The sequence below is a fragment of the Podarcis cretensis genome, assembly GCF_951804945.1.
Source record: "Podarcis cretensis genome assembly, chromosome: 1".
Classification (NCBI taxonomy): Eukaryota; Metazoa; Chordata; class Lepidosauria; order Squamata; family Lacertidae; genus Podarcis; species Podarcis cretensis.
Genome location: NC_137170.1, coordinates 123,505,606 through 123,532,102, shown reverse-complemented (window position 1 = coordinate 123,532,102; position 26,497 = coordinate 123,505,606). Strand labels below are relative to the sequence as shown.

Below are 26,497 nucleotides of genomic sequence, written 5' to 3'. Positions count from 1 at the left end.
ATGGAGGCAAGTCTCCAACAGGTCTATCAACACCAACCAATCACCTCATTGAATGGCCTCTAATGTTGACTTAAAGGTCTCCATCTTGAATTCTTTTTAGGCCATCCTCTTGTTCAGCCACTTTAGGTCGAGGATTGCTCGAATCTCCCTCTTTGTTTTTAGCCAGGAAGAATAATAAGTACACCTTGTGGTTCCTGTCTCATTGCGGCACTGGCTCCATTGCCTGAATAGCTAAAAGATGGTTAGTGGCTGTGCTTGTCTAGCTCCCTGGACTAATGTGTATTGATAAATTTATCTCTTGGCTGTCTGAAAAATCCAGCGTGTAGTCAGAGGAAATGGCATCAATCACTCACCTGTCAGATGTGGAGAAGTCTGCCTTCTGGAGGCCCGGAGACCTGGCATCATGCAAACTGCTTTTCGGTTCCCTTCTGAAATTTCATGGGTGAGGAATACTCCGAGTTGGACTGTGGCCAAGCAGAAGAGGGGGCTGTGGCTCGCTGTGTGTGGTTCCAGCATGATTTGTAGATGCTTGAGGAATGTTGCTCATCGTATTGTGATCACCCTTCTTAAAGCGCAGGAGTGCCTTCTGTTTGTCATGTGTCTCCACTAGCAGCTCCAGTAGCTCCTCAAAGAGCGTCCACCTGCTGTGAGTTAGGAAGCTGGCTCTGTGGCATTGATGTCCCAGTTGCAAAGCCAGATGTTACATCTAGCGAAGATGGTTGCTGCCATAGCCCTGGCACTGGACTGCACTGCATCCCGCGCAGCGTCTGCTTGGAAATTTGCAGCAATGGAGAATTTCTTCACTTTTTAAAAGGTAAGAAAAACCCAGCTGTCCCAAACAAAAGGCGTCGGTGTGATGGTTCCACCCCCATGTAGGATCAGCCATTTGGTCCCCACCTGTGCAGCTGGCGGGAGGAGGCATCCCAGCCTCGGGACTGCCTACCAAGATCCCTTGGGGAAATCATAATTGAGTTTTACCACCTTATATGATAATGGTAAGTCATTTTCAGGTTTTGGACTATACGCAGCTAGTTCAGTTCTCAGGAACTTCCACTGAGTTCTGTAGAGGAAAATAAGAGGCTAGAGCCCCGAGTTCCTGAGGGCTGGGGAAGCTGCAATGTGCATATTTAAGTTGTGTGTGGACAGACTTCTTCCTGTACTCTGTCTACACATTCCCTGCTCTGCTGTGATATAAATTTTGCTGGCATTTAAATAGTTCTTCTGCTTCTTGGGCTTCTGCAGATGTAGCAGTGCCCTGCAACTAGATTCTATTGATTTTAGTTACTGTGGTGGTTAGTTAATGAACATTTACATGCCACAGCTGGCTGGCTGTCGATCTTCCTTCTATAGGCTTTTTATAGTAAGGCAGGTCAAGCCACTGTTCTACTTGTTTCCATGGTAATAGATGATAATGTCACAATTTCAGAATTTCTATTTCTCTGAAGAATCAAGATAGCTAAAAAATTGTTAGAAAATGAGAAAGCTTGTTTGAAAAGAAACATTTTTAGTAATAGTTAATGAGAAACTGGATGGAATAACGAAAAGGAAATACAAAGCAGCATTATTCATCAGTAGCCCCTTAAGAAATTTAGGAACTGTGATTCCCCTATTTCCATAAATTGGGAGCAAATACACATGCAGACCAATCTACTGTTCTAGAACCAAGATTTGAAGGGGGCAGGATTTCTCAACTTGTGTCCTTCCATCTCTACACGGCATGTAAGTGGAAGGGCCATCCCCTCCTTGTTCTCTTCTTGAACCATCTCCCTTCTTGGTTCTTGTTTAAGGCCTTCGGTACAGTACTGGACCAGGGACATCAATTGGCCTTATATCTTAAACATCTAGTATTTGGAATCTGCTAAACCACCATTCTGTGCTAGAAAGCAAAATTCCATTGCCACACAATGGCAGCTACCCAGGTTTTAAGTTCAAATTTAAAGTTTTTCAACCAGATTTCAGGCTCGATATTTGTAATTAAGTTTTTGGAAAATGAGAGAAAACAACACAGGCAATGTAATCACGGTATATTTCCACATTGATGTGTCATGCCTGTTCTTCCCCTCATGCACCCATTCAAGATGTTGTATGTCTTTTTAAAGCTCTTAACGCAGTTTCCAAATAAATACACAAAAGTATGATTTTTTTTTATTCAAACACAGTTGAAAGTGATTAATCATTTGGGTAGAAAGAAAACATAACATATACTGTAAAAAATATATTGTAATAAGCTATAGTTTAGGTTACCACTTCCTTATGCTACAGAAGTACCAGATTTACAAAGTTGTGCTGTAGATAGTGCTTTAAAGCATGGCTTTTGCCATATTTACTTGGTCATTTTCCTGATTTTAAAATAAAAAATATACTCAAAGTGTATTGTTAATGTCCATATTACACAGTATCAAACAGAAGCTAAATCTTTTGTGATACATTGATAGAACACTGGCGGTAATATATCTTTTATAAAGTATAATAGGGGTCGCATTCAGTTTTATTTTGGTTAGCGTCCAGTTTAGTGATATTAATTTACGTAGAAATGAAATATCTTTAGAAATATTAAGAACTTCATCTGGTGTTGAAGATCTGGAGAAGTCAAGCTCTTCCCCTGCTCTTACTCCAGGGCTCTTAAGATTGTATCTTTGCAATATGCCTGCTTGCAATATGCCTGCTACCAAAGAAAGGACAGCAGCAGGAGAAACAATGCAGCATCTGGGACAGGTGGCTTCTCACACATTGCTGCTATTTCTACTACAATAAGATACACCAGAAGGAATGACAGCACTGCTTGGAGATCACCCTCCCCTCCCCCCCCCCACCATTTCAGTACTGAAATTTTACTAACTTGAAATTTAGTGTTCGGAAATGATATTGCATGCCACGGTTGGTCCAAGAACAAGAAAAGTTCATTACATTCATAATTAAATTTCTTTTCACCAGCAAAACTAAAGAGTGGGACTCCTATGTTGCCTTGGATATAACCTGCATTTCATTTGTCTTGTGCTAACTAGAACTTGCATATCTGAAAATAATATTGAGGACATACCCCAAACATTTTCAGCAAAACTGTTGATCATTTGACTAAATCCTCAAATAACTTACCTAGTTCTCTCCTCTTCCAGTTCTGCCTTTCATTCTGTCTGCTGCATTTCCCTTTTTCTCTCTCAAATAGCGTTTTAAATGCTATTAAATATTGTGGTCTCGACAAAGGGTGTTCAAATTAAAATGTGATATTTTTAAAGGTATGCTGCCCTGCTGTTTACTTTGTTACCAACAAAAAAATAGGCTGGAATGCTTTTTCAACATTACCCAGGAATTTTCATTATTTGTTGTCAGTGTAATTTGTTTCTTAACCATCAACATTCAATGTTAATTCATCTCCCTTACAGCAGCAAGTCTTTGGTCTGACATACGATTTGTGTACTTAACTGAACAAAGTTGCAAACAACTAGCCCCAGTACATCAAAATGATGAGATATGTCTAGAAAAAGAAGCTCTGATGGTGGTATGAACCATGAACATGGTGGTATAAGCACTTGTATCCCTGGTAGAGTTAAACACTTAGCTAACTCTCCTATAAATGGGACTTAAAACTCTTTAACTTTGGCAACACTGTATTCAGTGCTTACATTTACAATTTTCTCTTAGGTGGAGTTAGCAATTCACATGCCTACTTCACCATCACAACTAATAGTTATAACCTTATTTCTTAAACCCTGGTTCAATCTTAATTCAACTATACCCACTGTTCCAGAGATTTCAGAAAGACGAGCACTTAATGCATTTGTTCTTGTGCATCTTTAGTGCTGCTGCCAATACTGAACACAACTGATTGGAGCACTGACTTACACACAAGTTGATGAACCATTTGATACTACTGTGTGTGGTTCTGTTAAAAAATGAATAGTAAAGGCAAGGTGTTACATTACCAGAATCAAGGCTAGCTGCATCTGTACAACCAGTGTCTTTCAAAATCACAACTGCTCTTGTATGAATGTCGCTTTATTTGCACTAGCACCAAAAACAAGAGACGCCTGACAAAGTGAGAGGAGCCAAGCCTTGCAATTCATGAATCTTCACTTTCTATGTAGGGGATGTCACTATATTTGCTTTCAATCATTGACCATTGCTTCACAGCTTGATCCAGAATCTCTAGGGAGAGACGGTGAGCAAAGTCCATCACTGCAGGGCTTGCTGAAGACGACATCCCAGACTTTGTCTGAAATTGGGAAGATTTATCTACGTTACCTCCACTATATTCGCTGACTTCCCGGCTTCCATCATCCAGAATAGTGTGTGGGAAGGGGCTTTTGGATTTAATACAGCCCATGGTACAGTAACAGTAACTGGAAGTTCAATTTAGCTGCACGGTCAACCTTGAAGTACCGTCCTTCAGAGGGCTCAAGAATGCCACTTTCTTGAAAGCAGAGATGAGAATATGTCTCTCTCCCAATATCTGTGGAGAAAACGTTTTACATGGTAGGGTTTAGATAGGTTCTTGTTTTTGGGTTCTACTCTAAAAGCGGATTTTTAAAAGACAGATTTGCTAGACAGAGTTTAAGAAAAATACAATTTGTTTTCTATTTAGGCCTTGAAAGGTTTTAGGCAAATGGCAACCACTTACAACAAAGGACTCTCTCCAAACACCCCCTCCCCAATTTAGAACATAAATACTAAAAAGTTTAGTTTCGTAACTGTTACCCACACTAGCTAAATGTTATTTTCAAGTTTAACCTGAGTTGCTCAGCACACCTCAAAGACTGGTCCTGGATATGAATATAGAATTGTATTCAGTGCTAGCCCTACTCAGAGTAGACCTACTGAAATTAATGCCCATTAATTTAAATGGCTCTATTCTTAGGATGTGTTGGATACCACCCATGGGCATAATTTTAGCCTAACTGGGTTTAGACTGCTTTAGGATACAATTAATGCTAATGACAGTTTAGTGGTACCTGGATAAACCTCCATGGTTAAGAGTAGCATCAGGCTCACAAACTCCTCCCCTGTCCTGTACAGCCAGAAGGACTTTTAAAAAATGGGGCAGGGAACTTTGGCAGCCAGCCTGCATCTTCAGAACCTCCGAAATACAACACAGCAGGGTAACAACTTACACAAGAACTTTGACAAATGAAGCCACACAGTTGGATGGAAAGAGCAGACAGACAAGTATTGGAGAAACTAATCACAAAAGAAAGACTCAACATCTCAAACACTTTCAGAAACTTTATGAAGCCACGTGAAATTACTTTCGAGCACAACTTTTCTCATTGGAGTGTGTTCAACATTAAAGTATGTGTTTGAAACGGCCATATGTGCTGCCACCTTACTGGTCCTTAAGCCCCTCTAACTTTTTATCCTTGTAAAGCAAAAAAGAATTTCCTTTAGCACACTGCCCAGCAGCTAATTCCTCCCTCAGAAGACTTAAGAGGCAGGACAACCAACTAGGAGATGACAGCACTAGCACTTGCAAGTGCCACTAGCATCCTGAAAATACAGAAGGCTCAGCAATGTCCAACACTACTACGCAGTTGGGATTTTGCAAGCCTCTGGCAATGCTGCAATGCTAGGCCATTAATGACCTCTTTTTAAGGAGGGATGAGGAACCTCTTGCTTGAATTTGGCCTGGTGGGGGGTTATTATTATTATTATTATTATTATTATTATTATTGATTGGTTTGGAAAACAGGGCTTGCTTTTGATGCTGAATTCAATGCATGCACTGCTGGGATCAGATCCTCTTGGGAGTGGATCCCTGCCAAATGGAACTTGCACTCAGTCATAGATTTAAATTCTGTGCTGACTGCAAAACCTGCTTTTAGCAGGGATCTTTGGAGCTCTGACTTGAAATCAAATTAAAGCCAGGGCTGCAAGTAAGAGTAGTGAGCACAATCAGATCCCCACCCCTGGTTTAAAGGATTGTATCTAACCAAGTTCTCCCAGGCCTTTGGCTAATTAAATAATCTATGGCGTTTTAAACTGTGGAGGGAGGGGTTTTTGTTTGTTACTATGTTAGATATTTTTGAGTTTTTAAATTGTGAACTGCCATGTGATCCTTGGATGAAAGATGGTATAGAAGTATAGAAATTTAATAATAAGCTTGTGTTGCTAATGAACTTGCATATGAATTTTAAAAACTTGCAGTTTCTGGCAAGAAAGGAAAGGTATGAAAGCACCAATTGTGGGTGAAACAGGCTTCTTCATTCATAGGTATGTACTTTATTAGGATCAATGCATTTTTAATTAGGAACTTTTTCAGGGGCACTATGCAGTTAAAATAACAAAAAATCCCCAACCATTTATATTGCATAGAGTTCCTGAAGAAGATTGCTGTCTTAAATGCATTTGGCCTAATAAAGTTACCGTCTGTGTACCTACAGGTTTCTACTCATCTCTTGCTTCCACTGTCTGGCACACACACCTGTTCCACAACTATAGCCAGAATTTTAAATGATAGTATTTTAAACACACAGTACAGTACTCAGACCAAAAAGCTCAACAGCAGGCTCTAACAGTTAACTAGATACAAGCAGCTATTGTCATATATGTCCCAGAGAATGAGAGCAGCAAAGTAGAGATGAAGAAAAGATGGACATCCAGTAAAAGACAATGATCACCTTAACATTGTCAGTTAATTGTTAATGAAACATCCAAGTTCAGAAGTATTTCATGGTAGGCATTAAAGGAATTTCTTGGACAGAAGCTGCACCTGAAGAAAAGCTGTCCTATGACAAGTCAGACCATTTGTCCATCTGAGTGGCAATGGTTCTCCAGGGTTTCAGACATACTCCCAGCCATGATCCTCAGCATACAAAGCAGACGCTCTAAGGCAGGCATGGCAAACTTATGGCCCTCCAGAAACTACACAAACTAAAATTCCCAATATCCTTGACACTGGTTATACTGGCTGGGGCTGATGGGCATTGTAGTCCAACCAACGTATTATGGCAGGATTTCCCAAACTTGGGTCTCCAGCTGTTTTTGGACTACAATCCCCACCATCCCTGACCTCTGGTTGATGGAACTGTAGTCCCCAAAACAACTGCAGACCCAGGTTTGGGAAATCCTGTACTAAAATTTGGCTAAGAAATAACTGACTCCACATGCAAGCTGTAGGAAATTCTATCACTGTCCTGATCATATATATAGGGAGGGTAATGTTTAAAAGCCCTTTACCATGTGCAAAACTCCTAATGCATGTACTGCTTGTGCGCCAGTCATGCTCTCAGGATGATTGTTGCATAGGTTTTTAAACATGAATGAATCTTATATATAGTTTATAATAGATACTTTTCTGTAACATAGAAAAAATACAGTCTTAGCCAATTTAAGACCAGGTGCATTTAACAGATAACAAGGGAATTTGCAGCACTAAGTTGTCAATCAAACTGTCAGTCCATGTTCAATATTTTCTGACATGTCTTCAGCCTCCTAAAGCAAAGTGGCTAATCAGTGCACCTTCTACTTATCATACAGCAACTCCAGGATTAGTAAATTAACATAGGCCAATTTTATGATTTGAAAAAAAATGGCTTTTGCGGCCAGTCTGAAAAAGCATTTTAATGACAGAAGTTCAGCATTGTTTGAAAATGAATGCAGACATTGGGTTATTGGTATTATTCTATAACTACATCCAATGTCTAACTAGTTGACAGGTCAAGGAAAATGGTCTGCCTAGCAGTTCCTTAATAGATCTTAAAACATTTCTTTCAACCCTACCTGGAATACACAAATGAAGAAATAATTCCCTTATTCCTGTTAGCGAGGGGACTCTTTTCATTCCACTATTCATTTTATTCATCTAGAAAACCACTGAAGAATCCTACTCCTAAGTAAGGTAAAGGGACCCCGACCATTAGGTCCAGTCTGGGGTTACGACGCTCATCTCGCTTTATTGGCCGAGGGAGCCGGCGTACAGCTTCCGGGTCATGTGGCCAGCATGACTAAGCCGCTTCTGGCGACCCAGAGCAGCGCACGGAAACGCCGTTTACCTTCGCGCTGGAGCGGTACCTATTTACTTGCACTTTGACGCGCTTTCAAACTGCTAGGTTGGCAGGAGCATGGACCGAGCAACGGGAGCTCACCCCGTCGTGGGGATTCGAACCGCCAAACTTCTGATTGGCAAGTCCTAGGCTCTGTGGTTTAATCCACAGCGCCACCCATGTCCCTCTACTCCCAAGTACTAACCTCCAAAAAGACTACTACTCAACTGCATCTGTACTATATACTAAAAAAAGGCCAGTTAGATTTTGGGATTTTGTACTAAGGCTCCGGTGTTCTCCAACCAAGAACTCAAAAGTATATCAGATAAAATCCTATGATTGGTATTCTACAAATACACCACTTCTCCACAACTTGACTCAAATTATAATGCTTCACACAATGACCTGATACAGATGTAATCCACAAACACCGGTTTGCTGTTACAAGCTTCAAGATTGCACATGAAAGGAGGATATTTAAAACTTTAACTCCTGGTGTACATTGTGTACTTAAGACTTCTAAAAAGCTGTTGAGAATATCCCATGCCAAAGACTCCTGGGTAGACTTAGTAGACAAGGGGTAAGGGAAGAGACCCTCTAATGGATCATTAACAAGGAACAGAAAACAGAAAGTCCTCTGTGGAAGCATATAGAAAGTAGAGTCCCTCCAAGGATTGTTATTGGGACCTATGCTTTTTAACTCGTTCATATATGAACTAGAGTTAGAGGTGAGCAATGAGTTGGCCAGATTTGCTGATGCCAAATTGTTCAGTAAGGAGCTCCAAAAGTATCTGTCCAAACTGAGTAAATGGACAGTAAAATGGCACATGTAATTCAGTGAAAGCAAATGTTAAGAGATGCATGTTTTTTGGAAAGGGGGCGGGAATCCTAATTTCACATATGAGCTAATGGGGTCTTAACTGTCAGTGACTGACCAGGAATGAGATATTGGCATCATAGTGGATAGCTCAATGAAGATGTCAATTCAGTATGTGGCAACTGCAGACAAAGGTGAATTCCACATGCTGGATCATGCAGAAAGAGATTGGGCAATAAAACTCCCAATGTTATAATGCCACTACACAAACTAGGGTGCAAGCGCACTTGGAATACTGTATATAGTACTAATCACCTCACCTAAAAAATAAATTTGTAGAGCTGGAAAAAGTTCAGGAAAGGGCAAACGGAATGATCAAGGGGAAAAAGCAACTCCCCTATGAGAAAAGGTTACAACATTAGGGGCGTTTTAGTTTAGAAGTAGTGCAAGCAAAGGGGAACCTGATAAAAGTGTACAGTGGTACCTTGGGTTACATACGCTTCTGGTTACATACGCTTCAGGTTACAGACTCCGCTAACCCAGAAATATTGCTTCAGGTTAAGAACTTTGCTTCAGGATGAGAACAGAAATGCGGCAGCAGCGGGAGGCCCATTAGCTAAAGTGGTGCTTCAGGTTAAGAACAGTTTCAGGTTAAGTACGGACCTCCGGAACGAATTAAGTACTTAACCCGAGGTACCACTGTACAAGGTTGTACAGAGTGTGGAGAAAGTGGACAGAGGGAGGTTTTTCTCCCTCACATAATACAAAAAGAGTACTAGATGATTCAGGACAGACAAAACAAAGCACTTTCCCCCCACCCTGCATAGTTGAACAACGGAATTTGATCCCACAAGTATGTAGTGATGATGGCCACCAACTTGAATGCCTTTAGGAGGACTGGAGAAGTTCATGGAGGAGAAGAGTATTAATGGCTGCTAGACACAAAGGCTGTGTACTGCTCCCACTGAGGCAATACAAATAACAGTTGCTGGGAAATGCAGATGAGGTTCTGCCTGCAGGGTTCCCATGGGCATTTGGCCACTGTGAAAACAGGATGCTGGACTAGGTCCTTCTTTTTGAGGACTTTGAAGGGGGAGGGGAACCCAAACTGATGAGATATACAGAAACTACTGAAGAGAGGGCAATAGGCATTCAAGAGCAGGCTACAATTGTGGAAGTATGGCCAATGATTCCTTAGCTTTAGGTTAGTAGAACTATGTCACCACAAATTTCAGTTACATCTACTCAATAAATCCTATGGATTCAAAAGGACTTGCTCCCAGGTAAGTGTTTGTATAGGATTGCAGATAAAATCTTTCACTAATTCCATGGGGATTAGTCTTGAATTTGGCTCATGTTTTGAGCAACGGTTGTCTCGCATTTCCACATTCTTTCTATACAACTATGTGACTGGAAGCAACATGCAGTCTATAATGACAAAAGCCAAGAATCTGAACATTCTGATCAGGCTGCTATGTTCTACATTCTGTGCCATACAGTTTTTCTACCCCTGCTTATTTCACTTCATTAAATTAAGCATACTGAAGCCTAATTGACCAGCTGGGCATGAAACATTTCTCTCATTATGATTTACAGCTCCTAAACAAGGCCTTGTCTTTGCCAGAATACTCTGTCCTAAGACTACAGTTAGATGTGCCAAATACCTCTTTTGAAAAGGAAAAATCTAGCTACGACCTTTTCCTTAAGTGTTTATGGAGGCCACTTACCAATTAGTATCTTGCTTTGAGTGTATTTCTCCAAATGATCCACAGAATAAGAGGCACAACTCGCAGTCTAGGTTCCTGTGTAACAAATAGAGAATTTGTTCTTGTTAAAACTAAGCAGCCTCAAATGAACAAAGCTGCCCTACCTCAACTCCTTACCTCTTTGCCCTAACGGTTCTGACCAGAAATATGTTTTGCTTTTAAAGTACAGTACAGTCCAGAAGAGCCAAAGCACATCAGGGTATTAATTACTAAGCCTTTGATTTTATCTCACCATGCTTGCACCTTATAGTATAATTGTACTATTGCATTTTAGAAAATAACACCACTGTTCTCTTTTAAGATTATGCCTACAATAGACATATTTTCCCATGTAGAATATAGTGTACACCAAGAATTTATGAGGTTTGCCTTGAACTATGCTACAGAAATGCTTTTATCAGTATGCTAGCTTTTTTTAATCTTTCAGCATTAAAATGGTAGCTTGCATATTTACATACAGCATCATATGTCCAGTGACAAATCTATGGTAACATTCTACCTTACTGTCCCGGAGTTAGTCTCTAAATCTTCTGTGTATTTCTCTGGTAAAATACAGTTTTAGGAAGGATGTTCGGATTGCCTTTTAAATAGAACTGCATCTTCTCAGAATATCTAGAAGTTACATGTGACAGTGTTTTAAGTGGTGGGAAGATGCATTTTGATTTTAGCACACACCTACCATCACCACCTATCCAGATAGAAAACCTGTAATGTGTTGAAATTATAGCTATTTTAGAGTAGTAAGGAGAACTAGATCTATTGCCATATTAAACAATAGTAAGAAATGGTCACAATCACTTAATGCAGAGGTTTTAAGCCTTTTTGAGTCCACAGCTCCCTTAATCAACTACCTTCTTTCTGCAGCACCTCTCTGGGGCTCAGGAGCCCAGTTATGTCACCCCTTGCCTGCAGAGCTACCAGCCTCTCACCCTTTCCCGAACACCCACCCTTGTGTAGTGTTCCCTCAACCTTCTCTCCTCCCCTCTCCTTGTGAATCCTCTGGGCAGTCTCTGAGCCCCACCGCCCCAAAGAGAGGTGCCTCCTAAAGGCACCATTTGCTTGTGGAGCTTATAGCCAGGGCTGTTGCAATAAACAGCTATGCAAGCCTTTGGTAGGCAGAGATGTGAAAGGGTATCAGAGGAAGGAGGGAAAGAAAGAAAGAGGGACAGAGGCCAGTGTTGCCCACAGCATCCCTGACCATCATTCAAGGCACTCCAGGGTGCCATGGCACACTGGTTGAAAAGCACTGACTTAATGAACACAACCCATTTGAGAAACTATGGATGATGAGCTATTGACAAGAAAATGAGTAGAGCTTATAATAGGCAGAAGACTGCATTTGGAAATGTGTGATAGTGGGAAATGTGTTCACATCTTTGGTGTGAAAAGTATTATTTCATTCTTGGCCCTGATATTTCCACTTGGTATTAACTTTTCCAAATTGTGTGGTTATCAACAGCATTTTTAGAGTAGTCGTAGTATGTAAATATTTCTGTATACTTTTATAAAGCAGTATACTGTATTTTATTTTACCAAACTATTCTATTCTTTAGTACTCTGTAAAGTGCAACAACAGTGAAGTTTATTGTACTTTGAACAGGAAAGTCTGTGCTAAATTCCACGGCCCTGGCTTCTAAACCAACTTTACTTTCTGTTGGCTTGCACAATCTCTCTCTCTCTAATCTGTGCAATCCACATGGATTTAGCAACTTTTTTCATATCAGAGATACTCCAAACATACTGCACAATCTTGGGAAGATAGAAGCAGCCGTGCCACATCAGGCCAAAGATTCACCAATTCAAGCATTCTAACAATGCCCCAACCTTATTCTGTATAGAACACTAATGTCTCGCATCATATGTAACTGATACATAGAAAAGACTTTACAACCTGAAAAAAGAGACAATGAATGTACTTTTGTAAACCAAGCAAATTTAACAACAAACAAACAAACTGCCCAAGAGTTGCCACTAATGCCAGTATCTTCCTAGTGTGTTGACAATACTGCGCTATTTGGCTGAAACAGCCTATGTTAGGTAACTGGACTGGTCTACTGACTTAACAGACTGAACAAGCTTCCCAGACTCTTCAACCCATTGATTTCCAAGGCAAGAGCATTGGCATTTGTATTTTTTGAAACTGATCAATAAGCTCTCAGCTTCTCCTTACACATTTTCTTGGCCCTTAGAGCAGTGTAATAAAAGCACTAACATTTAGACAGGTGCTCCACAGCTAACTAAATACTAGCCAGGCTTAGCACAAACAGCAACCTAATCCCGCCACTTTACTGTTCCTCTTTCATATAAATCAACTGCCCCACTCAGAGGAAGAGATGGTAAAATGTCACCGTGAGCAAGGACAAAATTTGTCCCCCTTCCCATAGCTATTATTTTCACAATTATTATTTTGCTTCCCCTCAGCTTGGTGCCCTGTGCAAGGAACCACCCACAATGCCCTAAATCTGGTGATGCCTCCCAATTTTAACCAAACTATCCTGTTCCATTTCAATGTGCCCATAAGCAACTGTGTCCAAGGAAAATGTTTACATGAACTTAAGAAGCTAAAAACCTATCAAGTCCAGTATCCTGGTTTCACAGTGGCATATCACATGGTCTCTGATGATAATTTCAAACACAGCTCTGTGTAAGATGCACTTGTCCTTGGTTTCCAAGTGACTTCAAATCAAGCAGCTGAAAGACACTGCCCTTATCTGTGTATTTTCTGCAGATTCACATATGCCTCAGCAACACCTGTGCAACCTCCAGAACTTCTAGTTGCACAAGTGTAAAGCTGCCTATTATTTAATCAGAAATTAATATGAAGCTAGAATGGGTCACCAATCAGCCTAGTCCTATGCACAATTTATTAAATTTAGTGAGACTTCTCACACAAGTTGTTACAGGTGTACTTCATTTTCCCACCTTAGAAACAAGCAAGAAATGATACAACTTGCCACTACAATTTGAACCACTTTTAATGGAAGCATTTAAGCTTCTAAGAAAAGCACAAAACTTTCTAGCTGGACTATCTGCCTATCCTTGGTTACACAGCTTGGGGAGTGGTTGCACTTGCAAGCTACTGATTTGGGGTTTTGTAGTGCCCCCAGTCCGCCTTTAGCCACGTTTGCTTAGCCAGCGTCACATTTTGCTGGCTTTCCCTTCATGAATTCTTCCTTTCCTAATTCCGTCGCTATTTTTTAAAAAAGGGAGTGGTGACAGGTGGAATCAATGAAGCCCCACCAATAAACTGGTGACAAGAAACAAGTGTCAGGCTCAGCCAGCCCAGTACCAGATGTCTGTTTTTCACCGCAGCACAGAAAAAGCGGGCAAGGAACTGCACGGCTGGAGCCTCCAGTCCTAAGCCTGATGGACAGCTTAACAGTCATCAAAGCCCTTTGACGTAGGGTGTTTTGCATCTATCTAGCAGAGACTGAAGGATGGCTGGCCCCACCGGCTCCTCCCGAAAACACAGGGCTGCACAAGTCACTAAGCCATTACTTCCAGCCTGCAGACGACTCCAAAGCCCACCTTTTGCAACGGAGGGTTGCTATTCTTATTGAAACCACTTACCCCGCCTTAGTTTTGTCGGCTTCAGAGAAGCTAAGGGAAGTAGGTGGTTTGTTCCCTTTCAACTACTTGCTGGGGGGAGGGGGAGGAATGGAGTGGATTAGAAATTAAGCACCATGGGTGGGGCTGGGGCAACCCTGTGAACGCAAACAGCTTCCCGGATACTTTTATCGTGATGGGCAATATCTATGCAGAAAACACGTCAGCTGTACCCGATCAAACCGCGCAGATCACTCTTCACCCCCTGGTGGCCCAGGAACGTCTTACAGCCTTATTTTGGGGGCAGCGCCCTCTCCTCTCCTCCCCGCCCAACTCCCTTTCTCCTCGGTGTCACTCACGTTGCTCGGCAGAGAGATTGCTTCCCGGGGAGATGCACGCATGCTGCGGAGCTGGGCTGAAAGAATGCAATCCTCCAACTCTGCTTTGCCAATCACCCACATTCCCGAAAGGGCAGCGGCAGCAGCAGCCCCTCCCGTAGTGGATAGCTTATGGAAAAGAGCAGGGATTTGGAGGACAGGGCGTCCTTCTGCTTAGGCTACTCACTCTCGTCTTCGAGGCTGTTGCTGCAGCTCCAAACGCCGCTTGCCTGGAAACAAGGGAATGCATCTTTTACAAGTATACTGCGGGCCCAAGTTCGGGCTCACTCCAGTGCAGATTTTAATAGATCCTATAGACTAGTCAGATCAGCAATTGAAACTGCCGGTTGTTCAGAAAACCCCAACCACCTCCGTGCAATTCATCCGCCCCTTATTGCGCTTGACCTGCACGATTAACCGCCCAGTCGCCAAATCCCGCCAATCACACAGCACTGCGGCGACACCTGGAGGTCGAGCTAAGAAGCTTCCTCTAATGAAACTGACATTCAAGGAGGAGCCCAGTTGTTGCTGTTGTTTAAAAAAATCAATTTGTTAGCAAGAGGTTTGTCAGAGAAAGGAAAATAAAATTAGAGAAGAATGGTCACACTTTCCAGAGATATATTTTGAAAGCTAACATTCCATTTCTGTGTGTGGGGTAGACAGTGTGCAACCTTTCACCTGTAGTTATTGCAATCTAGTTCAATTATATATTTATATCTGTTGGCTTTACTACTACTACTACTATTACTACTACTACTACTACTAATAAAAATAATAAATTCCTTTTACCCCAGCCTTCCTCAGCTGTAGTCTAGGCTGGCTCACAGAAATAAAATCTTTAAAAATAAGTATTAAAATAACAATTCAAAGTAATATAAAATACAATGCAGGAATAACAGTCATCAATGAAATCAAAACAATTCCAGAAGGATCCAGAAATAGTGCAGGAGACAGCCTGAGCTCGACAAGGATGCTGCAGCATGCCATAGAATGGTTCTGATGAGAATGTGGTGTGCAGAGCCTGTATGTATGTAGTATGGAATCAAGGTTTGCACCTGCCTGCACACCCCACCCAGGCAAACTTGTCCTAGCAGACAGTCTCTCACTGGATTTGGTGAAGACCTACATGTAAAGTCCAATGTTTGTAGGCCTGAGGATCCTGATTGTTTCCCTGATTTTTAAATTTATTTTTAGGTTAGGTTTTTTTCAAGATTCCAAACCTAGCCCTCCTCCCTCCAGTTCAAAATTGGGGGGTGGCTGGCTGGAAAGAGTCAGATTTCGTTTGTTCCTTATATATCAATATTGCATTTGTATTCATTCCACCTTTCCTCTAGGGAGCTCAAGGTGCCATTTTCTCCATCTTAATCCTGTGATGGTGGTTAGGCAGAGATACAGCAATTGGGCCCAAAGTCAGACAATGAGGTTGTGGCTAATTTTAACTTTGGTCTTTCAGGTCCACTTAATATCCATTAACCTTATTCCTTATTCTGGAAAATAGATGTAGAAGTGAATAAACTGAGGGAGGGGTATAATCTATTCCCATGTCTGGGAACTCATGGATTCTCTTGCTAACAGTCCTGTTTAGCACCTTTAATATTAACCAGTTCAGGCTGCAATCGTGTCTTAGGGAGAAATCCCCATAGAATTCAGTGGGGCTTACTTTCATTTAATGTACAGCTTCTTTACCATCAACCCACATTAGAATTGGGATCCCTTCTTAACCAAAGCAAGACACTTTTCAGTTTAGCTATTTGTCAAATCGCAATGCTTGCACGTCCACAATAGCTTTACAAGGGAGGATGGGGAGAAAACCAGAACAACTTGGCCAGACTGCTGATTGGCTACCAATTCTAGTGGGCACCAGCACCACTGCACAAATCCCAGTTATTATCCACCTTGGGGTCCTTGTGCTAGCTAATTGTTAAAAATAACAGCAGCAAACATATATGGCCAAACTTGCCTAGTTTGGTCCTTAAAGACATTTACTCTTTTAAAAATCCAATATTCTCTTTGAACACCATTTCATGTTAGCATTGTGGCGATACAAAATAAGTTGGGTTCACTGTTGGCATATTGTGTTTAAGTTATTCAGTAGTGCCCTAATTTAGAACCATTTTAATGAGATACAGACAGTAGTTGTCTCTTACATAGTAGCGATAAACCCAGGGGCACATAATTGATCTCTAGACCCAGTTATTTTGGAGCAGCCAATTCTTCTCACTTAAAAATTGGTTTGATGCAATGTATGCCTACAAATGGATGATGCAGAAAGCATTCAAGTTGTTTAAAAGAAACAAGCCTAAAGCAGTAGTAGTCTTCCAAGGGTAATTTAACTCACAAGGTCCAAGTGATGATTGATTTTGCTATATAAAAATGTTAGTTAAGGTGAAGAATAAAACTGAGATTTACAGTGCCCCCCCCCCAATAACTACTACAGATATCACATGGTGTATTGATTTGCTTGGTGCCTGCATTTCAGGAACTTTGGGGAGCAGAGTTTAGGAATTGAGGTATAAATTGCAATAGCTATGCTGCGACATTACAAATTTATAAGATCAATTATCACTAATGTTTATGGCATATCATTTACTGGAAGGTGCCAAATACTTGATGCTGATCAGCATTAAACATTAAATTTAATAACTCTTTTATGGTTGCTTTTCAACTGGAGCTTGCTATTGTCTGTTCCTTACAGCAAAGTCTTTTCTGCTTTTTCTTAAGAAATAATAGTATGAGACCTGAACAAATATGACTATAAGGCACAGCATATATGCACCAGCTGTTTTACCTAGGTTATGTCTCAGGACATACCAGAAAGTAACAGGAATAGCAATCTGGTTGTCATTGGTATTAATTATTAGACTCCCACTTCCATTGTTACAAGTAAGTAATTACTGCATTAAATACAGATGGACATCACAAGACACACTGCCCATTTGTTCTGTTTATGTGAAGCAGCAAGCTGGAGCAATTCCCTGCACAAATATCTAATTGCAACACAGTACTCTGCAATGTCACTTCCATTGAAGAGGCAGGGTAATGTTTCTCTCTGAAACAGGTCTATTTGTAAAGGAAGGATCTCAGCCAAATGTTGTAAATGGCAGATTGGATGTTTTACCCAGTAATCCATTTATACAAGGAGAAAGCTGAATCTTCTGCTTCAAGCACAGAGCTGCAGTGCTTTCTCACAGGTATCGTGGGGATCTCACTTGCTAGTAGCAGATTACTAACAAGCATATAGATTCTGCCCCTTGCCTTGGATACCATCCTAGAACTACAATGCAAATCCTTGCATGCACACTTCAATTTATTATAAACAAAAAGCATTTAAAAGTATAACTGAAATCAAAGCTTGAGACAGATCCTGTAGCATTTAAATTACTCATTTTGCAGTATTTTAACCATATTTTGTGTTCAATTTACAGAATTGTTTTAGATTAAAGAGAGTATATGGCATGTTATCTGCCAAACAGCAAAGGGATTAACTGTGCAGAGGCCATTAAAATACTCCAAAGAGGATCAAAGTGATTTATGACCAAGAAATCAGAAACTAGGAACCAAAATAGCTGAGAAATCAGACTGACAACTGTTTTTAAAAAATCAGGAATCAACTGGTTGATAGGCCTGTGTGATGTATCAATACATTGCCCAAAACCAGTATGAGGGCCAGACCTCAATGAATTTTAAACGAGCTGCTTGCCCACGCAGGCAGTCAAGGGAGGAACAAGCTACACTGGCCCTGGCAAGGTGATGTCTCTGATTTTTAAGATGCTGTCTAGGTTTGCCATTGCTTTTCTCCCAAGAAGCAGGCGTCTTCTAATTTCATGACTGCTGTCACCATCTGCAGTGATCATGGAACCCAGGAAAGTAAAATTGGTGTTTGGACTTAGAAGTAAAGCAATGGAATATATGAGATCTGTTTCAACACTCTTAATAATATAGAAGCAAACATTTTATTGATGAATACTTACTTAGATTCCTAGAGCTACTTTAGGTGTAATAACTGTAATCCCCCCTTCCCCCTGAGCAGCAGACCCCATGTCAGGGCTAGTTCTACCAACAGGCAGAGGGAGGCAGTTTCTTGGGGGCACTGCCTCTCAAATAGCTGATTAAGGGTACAGTGGTACCTCTGGTTAAGAACTTAATTCGTTCTGGAAGTCTGTTCTTAACCTGAAACTGTTCTTAACCTGAGGTACCACTTTAGCTAATGGGGCCTCCCGCCGCCGCCACGCGATTTCTGTTTTCATCCTGAAGCAAAGTTCTTAACGCGAGGTACTATTTCTGGGTTAGCGAAGTCTGTAAACTGAAGCATATGTAACCCGAGGTACCACTGTATAGTGAAAAGGGGTTGGGGACATAGTGTTATAGGGGACATGATGATTCTGATCCTACCTGCAGGACTGTTTCCTAAATATGGAACTTGGAAAATTGCTATGGGTTCTATGGTATCCTCCAGGCATATTAACATCTACATGAAACTACTTGAGGAAGCTGACTAACACCAAATAAGACCATTGGTCCATCTAGGCAGCAGTGCTGGCTGCTTTTGTAGGAGCTACCACTAAGACCCTTCCCAGGTAATCCTACCACACACTTCAGATGTGAACTTGGAGAAGGGTCTTTAATGAAGATCTTAGTGTACCAGGGGTACACTGTGAAAACAAGCAAACCTTTACTACTAGATAATGGGACCTTTGTTTATAAAACTTGATAATCCAAGATGGTGTTGGATTATTGCAGCTCCCAAACAAGTGCCTAGAAGAGTAGGCTGGTCCTTCAGAATAGAGAAACTAATTATCTCTAGATACAATGACTAATAGAACTGGATCTAGTTCCTTTCCTTTCCATTCACATTTTGCTTTCAGCAGTCATCTGCTCAAAACAAACATTTCCATTATTTGGTGCACATACACACACATGCACGTATACAAATATGCACACTCCAAATGACTATAGTGACTGGTGATTTTAAAAAGCTGTACCTTAAACAAGAGCTGTAGTAACTTTTCAAACAATTTTTGTTGTTGGTAACAGTTCTGATCTCTGACAACCTCTTGCCACCACTAACTGTCATCTCTTGACTAGACAGGAAAGGTTTCCTAGGCAAGCATTGTTTATACAGCCATTGTGACATAATTGCTAGCTTCAGGGCATTTTAGGATGAGTTTCTGTGTTTAAGAGCTTACAGCCTTTCTCAACCTGTGGATCCCCAGACGTTGTTGAACTACAACTCCCATCACCCCTAGCTAGCAAGGCCAGAGCTCAGGGATGGTGGAAGTTGTAGTCCAACAACATCCGGGGACCCACAGGTTGAGAACCACTGGAAGCAGAGCCCATGAAAGGTAATATTAGCCCCTGAGGGATTTAATATATCTATTTGTGAATTCAATTATAGCTTTCAGCTTCTGCATGTCTGTCATAGAGATGAAGGAGTTATCAAAGCACAGAACATGTAGATGTGCAAAAACTTATTCCTTGCCAACTAGGCTGGGCAAGGCAAAGGCTCCCACATGAGTTCCATTGTGCCCTGCGAAGTTCTTGGTTCACCCCTAGCTGGCAGAGGGGTAGAGAAAGGGAATCACTGCAATTTACAAGTATTTCGTCCTTCTTACTAGTTGCACCAGGCAGACTTTCCATATCTAAAGAGGATGGAGGGAACACACTTCATCTGGTTTATGTACTTTTCATACATGTTCACTGGCAAGTCAGTTCCATTCTACTTCTGTGTAGATTTTTAAAGAAAAATTAAAAAGAAACCCAGAAGCTTTAGTGAAAGCAATTTTTTAAAGTCCTTACAAGGTGAAACACCTTTTTCTTTCTTTCTCCTTTTAAAGGTATTTTCAATCTGCTTGGAAGAGCTCATAAATGCAACATGTGGAGGTACTGTATTGGCCCAAATATAAGCCGCACCCACAAATAAGCCGAACCTTTAAAATTCAAGGGGGGGGGGGAGAGAGAAAAAGACAATACCTGAATATAAGCTGCTCCCTTAAAATTGCACAGGCACTCACACCCGTAAATGGCAAATGTAGAAGCAAATCCTATGGGTACCATTCCCCTGCACTCCCAGGCTGCTTCCTGGATGGGGGGGAGCTGCACCACTTTGCTGGAGGCATAAGGTTGCACATATAAGCCACATTTTAACCTTGCATGGTCGGAATTTGGGGGGAAAGTGCAGCTTATCTTTGGGCCAATATGCTATGGGGGGGAAATGCCATTTGAAATGCCTCAGGAAGTGACTTGGCAATTGTGTAGAGAAAAAGCTGTCTGCCCTCTTGCACCTATGAAATCTTCTGTGACTTTCCAAATAAAATAAATTGTATCCATTTTGACTTGGATTCCTCTTCAGGGATTCAAATCTTCTTTGGATATGGTGCTGTGTTCTTGGCTTCATTTTATCCATTTTGTTTACCACATGTTGCTGCCCAAGGATGTGGAGAAACTGCTTGCTGTTGTTCAGCCATCCATATGTACTCAGATACTTTCCCCATGTTGAATCCTCTGAGAAAAGATGGTTCCCAGTCATCTGAACGGTGTTGAAGCCCTCACCTTGGGACAAAATTCATGGTCTTTTGACATCTTTACTGGCCATGCTCAGAATTACATAACGGTGACTTCCAGTGTCCACTAAAGAACATGTCAATTAAACATGCACCTTTTGCACAAAAGTCTAGAAAGATGACATAATCATATCAAGACAATTTATTTCCATTTTTAAAATAAGAATCACCTTGTTTACAATTATACTGATTTGTTTAAAAGTTTCATTTTAGATGAGTTGGAAGGTGGAATGATGGACAGGGCTTTACAAAGTTGCCCTTTTGGGCACAATTATCTTTTCCTTTTTAGATATAAAATTATATTAAGTATAAAAATATAAACATAAATTTATAAACATAAATTTAAGTATAAAAATATAAACATAAATTTATTTAAATAATTCTGAGCCTAAGGAATAGGGTAAGCAACACATTTAATACACAAAATAGGGCTTGCGGTGTAGCAGATGTCACACAAGGACTTGGGAGACCAGGGTTCAAGTCTCACTCAGGGGGGAAATTAATAAATAAAATAAAATATTATTTTCCAATAAATTCTGCCAAGAGATGTCTCCTCGAATCCCTTGTGTCTTTGCATCCTCTCAAGATATGAAGGGAGAAAATAAAGTAGCAAAATCTTTCAATCAGCAGCCAAAGCCACTAACCAATTGTGCCACAGGGAGTTTTATCCAATCCTCTCCCCAGAAAAAACCAGAAAATTCATGGGTGGCAGGACAGAGGACAGGAAAAATAATGCCTAGCTGTGGCCACACAGATATTGTAGACTATGAGAGAGCAAGATCTTGAAAGCCTTCAGATAAAGACACATAAAGATATATTCCATTAAGCATTACATACATATAAGTACAAGCAAAGCAATATCAATAATAAATAAATAAAATCATGAAAATGCAGACTTAAGTATAAAGGGTAACTGAATAAATAGGGAACATGTGGTTAAATTAATTATTGTTAATGCTACACATGATTGTGTTAAAACACTAAGTATGAGCTGAACTGTAAAAGGGGTAAGTGAGTGGTAGAAAGGACTATGTTCAATGATGTTATTTAAAAATGAGTATGCATTTTTACTGTATTTTATTTTTACAAAGTTTAAAATTTAGTGAGGGAAATCCAGAGATTTTCTAACTAATGCATATAGGAACCAAAAATTCCACCAGAGGTCAGTATATATACACAGTACTACACAACTCAATGGTCTCCTTTTGATAATGTGCTTTATAGGAAATCTTCAGTATCAGAAGAAATGCAAGAAATGCACAGATTATAATACAGTGGTACCTCGGGTTAAAAACGCTTCAGGTTACATACGCTTCAGTCTACAGACTCCGCTAACCCAGAAATAGTGCTTCAGGTTAAGAACTTAGCTTCAGGATGAGAACAGAAATTGTGCTCCGGCGGCACAGCAGCAGCAGGAGGCCCCATTAGCTAAAGTGGTGCTTCAGGTTAAGAACAGTTTCAGGTTAAGAACGGACCTCCAGAACGAATTAAGTACTTAACCCGAGGTACCACTGTGCTGAAAAGCTCTACAGTTAAAGAAAACTTTTTCCCCCTTTTATCTTTTTGGTGGAAAGGTGTATTTCAAAATCCAAAGGATTCATGATGCTATGTAAAGGGGTGGTTACTTTTTAAAAAGCCTCAGGCAATAAATCAACACTACAGTGGTGCCCCGCAAGACGAATGCCTCGTAAGACGAAAAACTCGCTAGACGAAAGAGTTTTCCGTCTTTTGAGGTGCTTCGCAAGACGAATTTCCCTATGGGCTTGCTTCGCAAGACGAAAATGTCTTGCGAGTCTTTTCCCTTTCCCCCCCTTTTTCTAATCTGCTAAATTGCTAATAGCCGCTAAGCCGCTAATAGCGCTAATCTGCTAAGCCGCTAATAGGGGTGCTTCGCAAGACGGAAAAAACCGCAAGACGAAGAGACTCGCGGAACGAATTAATTTCGTCTTGCGAGGCACCACTGTATAAGTGAATATTTTTTTCACCATTTTATTATAATGATGCTTAATAGTTGTACGGTAGAACCTTGGTTGCTGAACATAATCCATTCCGGAAGACAGTTTGACTTCCCAAACGTTCGACAACTGAGGCGTAATTACTGGTTGGCAAATTCCTTTTTAAAAATGGAGAAACGTGCCCTGGAAGCTGTTTGAAACAAGTTTTGGTTGCCTATGAAACCTAGAGATGACTTGGAACAAAAAAGAACTGCACTTTAGGAGCCTGGCTATTTCTTCAGGATGAAGATGATGAAGAAGTAGTAGACCCTTAAAAAGGCTCCTTTTGGAGGAACCAGTTCTGTGTTCAGCTGTACAGGGTTAGTGGACTGAAGTAGTGGGGCATTACAATAAGGGGCAACCACTAGATTAAAGTTAGAGGAGATCTGATCATTACTGTGCTGAAAATCCATTGCAGCTGGAGTAGACTGAAGGATGGGGGGACACCGTAAGTTGTTCTGGCTGCACTGAGAACTGTGTATCCATAGGCTGCTGACCAGTAACCCCTTAAACGGGGACCCAACCACCCTCCCCATCCACAGGAGCTGAAAGGAACACTGATGCCTTACCAATGTATTGGGCCCTTCTGACATCTGGTGGTATTGGGCCCTTCTGACATCAGTAGGAGCTCTACACCTCTGCTAGTGAGTGCTCTGGGTATATCGCTGCTGCTACTCCAACTGCTTAATCTTTTTTGTGGCCTTGCGGCTGTTGCTGTCTCCAGGACACCTATTGCCACTGAGGCAGGGTCCTCGGAAGCCATCTCTGTTGCATTTATGTGTCCAACTGGTATGCAGGTCTAACATACAGTATACATGCCTAAGATGTAGTAAACTCAATGGTTGTAAAAGAGGAAAGGCATAAACATTGATGCAGTAAGGGGCTGACTGTTCAGAACCCCATCATACAGCTGATCAAAAGATCGGGATGGAGCACTACTGCTCCAGTGCTTCAGAATGTAGCATTAGATCCATCTCCCTTGGAAAGCAACATTGGAAACTCAAGTGAAGAGGGGTAGGTGGGAGGGCAAACCCAATGATCTTTTCTTAAGAGAGAGGCAGAGATCAGGAGAGTGTGCAGGAAGGCAACAAGATGGTGACTGGAGAAAAGATAAAATGGCGACCAGAACAACAAGACAAACGACAAAATATCAAGAAACAAGCCTGAAGAAGAAATGCCCGAGAGAAAACACAGCAAAGATACAGGAATTGAAGACGGATACGTGATTGCATTCACAAAGGCAGAACAGGTTATGGGAGTCGCCTGCATCCCAGTACATTGTGCCTGCCCTTGACTGCTTGGTGGGATCACAGAACCCAACCTGACCTGATAGGCTTAATCCCACCATGGGAAATAGTGGAGGTTGCTATAATCCCCTCCTCCCATATTACCATGTTTGTGCACAGGTACAAGTGGACAATATCACACAGCATGGCAGCCACATGTCCACTCACCACCACCATCATATTGGAGTTTCTGTTTAAACAAGCAATGTCTTCAAGCAGTTTTGGCTAGTTTTCTATTAAAGGGCAGGAGGCTGAACTAGATGACATTGGGGAACCCTTCCAGGTCCTATCTTGTATGCTTCTATAATGATAGAAATAGAGAAACATGAGTCCCAGGAATAGGAAATTGCCTAAGGCTGCTAAAACTGTCATATGATTCCAAGTGGCCCAGTTGAAGTGGGTTATGTTCTGAAGGTAGATAGTTTACACAACTCTTTCAGCAAGTGCCAGGTGATACTGGGATATTAAAATACAACTATCATAGTAACAGCCATGCAAACTTGCTTCTTTTTATTAGTAACATTCACCTTGTTTTCATTTATTATTATTATTAATACCCTGCCCATCTGGCTGGGTTGCCCCAGCCACTCAGAGTGGCTTCCAACACATATAAAAACATAATAAAACGTCAAACAATTAAAACTTCCCTATAAGTAAAATGACATCATATAAAACCAGGAATGGCAGCACCAATAAAGCATGAATTGTCCCGACTGCATGATAGGGTATAATACACTATTGTAAAGTTGTCATATGGCACAGAAATGGGCAATTGCAGAAAGGGATTGAAGTTATTTCACTGATGCAGCATCTAAATGTTATTTTTAGTCACCACCCACCAATTTAATTCAGCAATAACTCACACTTTATACATGGCATTAACCTATTATAGTGGCACTGGAAATTATAGGCAACATAGCTTGACTGACTTGCTGCATGTGGTCTGTTTAGGACACTGTTGAAGTAACATTAGCACATATATCTTTACAACTAATATGTAACTGTCATAATTTTTAAAAGTAAATGAATGATAAAGTGTTAAGTGTGGCCATGATGATTCCCATCCAAAGTCTTTTGCTGGCATCAGAAAGTTGGCTGAACATGGACCTTTTTCAGTGAAAATATTAGCTCGGATATGAACGTCAGCATACTCACATTTTTTCCAGCATTTTATTACAATGATGCTTAATATTTGTACATTTGTTTCCACTGTAAATCTTGTTTCTTTTAAAATATTGTGTAACACTTCCTCTTGACTTTTACAAAGTTATATAAATCTGAAGGACATTTTAAATCATTTTAATCCTTCTACAATTCTCAATATACTATAAGCAATGAATGAGATATAAATGCATGTACTGTATGCATATTTCTATACTAAGAAGATAAATAAAAGATGGAGAGGATACTGTAGGGTTCTCATTGAGTCCCAGTACTCCCAATACTCTTGGGAGTATGGCATAAATAGAATTTGCTTGTGGAATGGCTACTGTAATCAACTAGAAGAGCAATGAATTTGTGCACAAAATGCTTTAGAATATAAGAATTGATGTGTTAGGTCAGGCCAACTGTCTTATTTAGCGCAGCAATCTTGTCTTCTCTTGGTGGCAAACAGTAGGTTACCTCTCCCTACCTGCGAATTGGCTGAGATTATGGGAGAAGAAAATGATGTTGAGGGGAAAACAAAGGGAAGAAAAGGGGGTTTAATGTAGCCTCCTAAAATTTGAAAATGGTAAGTTTCAGTTTGTGAGAGCATTCCACCCTTTCCCACATCCATTTTGCATCCTTTCTTTCAAGCTAAAATTTGGTGCAACATTGATCATAGTATTTGTGTTTGAATGTGAATATTTTTTTGACGAGTGCACAATTTTACTGAGAGAGATTATAGGTGACACATGATGTAGCAGTGGTATGTGAGAAAGAGTTTTAGCAGACTACAAACATAGTAAGCAGTGTGATGCAGCAGCTACAAAGACTATGAGAAAAGATTCTAGACTGCGGCAACAGACTTATAGAAACCAGATCATGAAAAGTACAACTGTTGAAAGTGTGGGATATAACTTCTGAGAAAGGTTTGCATGGTGTTAAAGCAGACAGTGTATGGAACCTTCATTTTCCTAAACTGTTTCTGTGTACTTTGATCTCTATGCTGACCATGTCTTCAAAATCTTAGAC

At 40.8% G+C, this 26,497-nt stretch overlaps 1 long non-coding RNA gene across 1 annotated transcript in view; it reads right to left on the bottom strand.

The window, feature by feature from the left end:
* Window positions 1-4,216: 4,216 nt before the first annotated feature.
* LOC307220167 overlaps window positions 4,217-26,497 on the bottom strand; it is a 65,641-nt gene continuing 43,360 nt past the window's right edge. The window contains exons 4-5 of the long non-coding RNA XR_013840740.1: window positions 10,521-10,595; window positions 4,217-4,450 (exon numbers count right to left, since the gene is read on the bottom strand). This is a non-coding gene — a long non-coding RNA (uncharacterized lncRNA). The remainder of the gene's footprint in view (window positions 4,451-10,520; window positions 10,596-26,497) is intronic.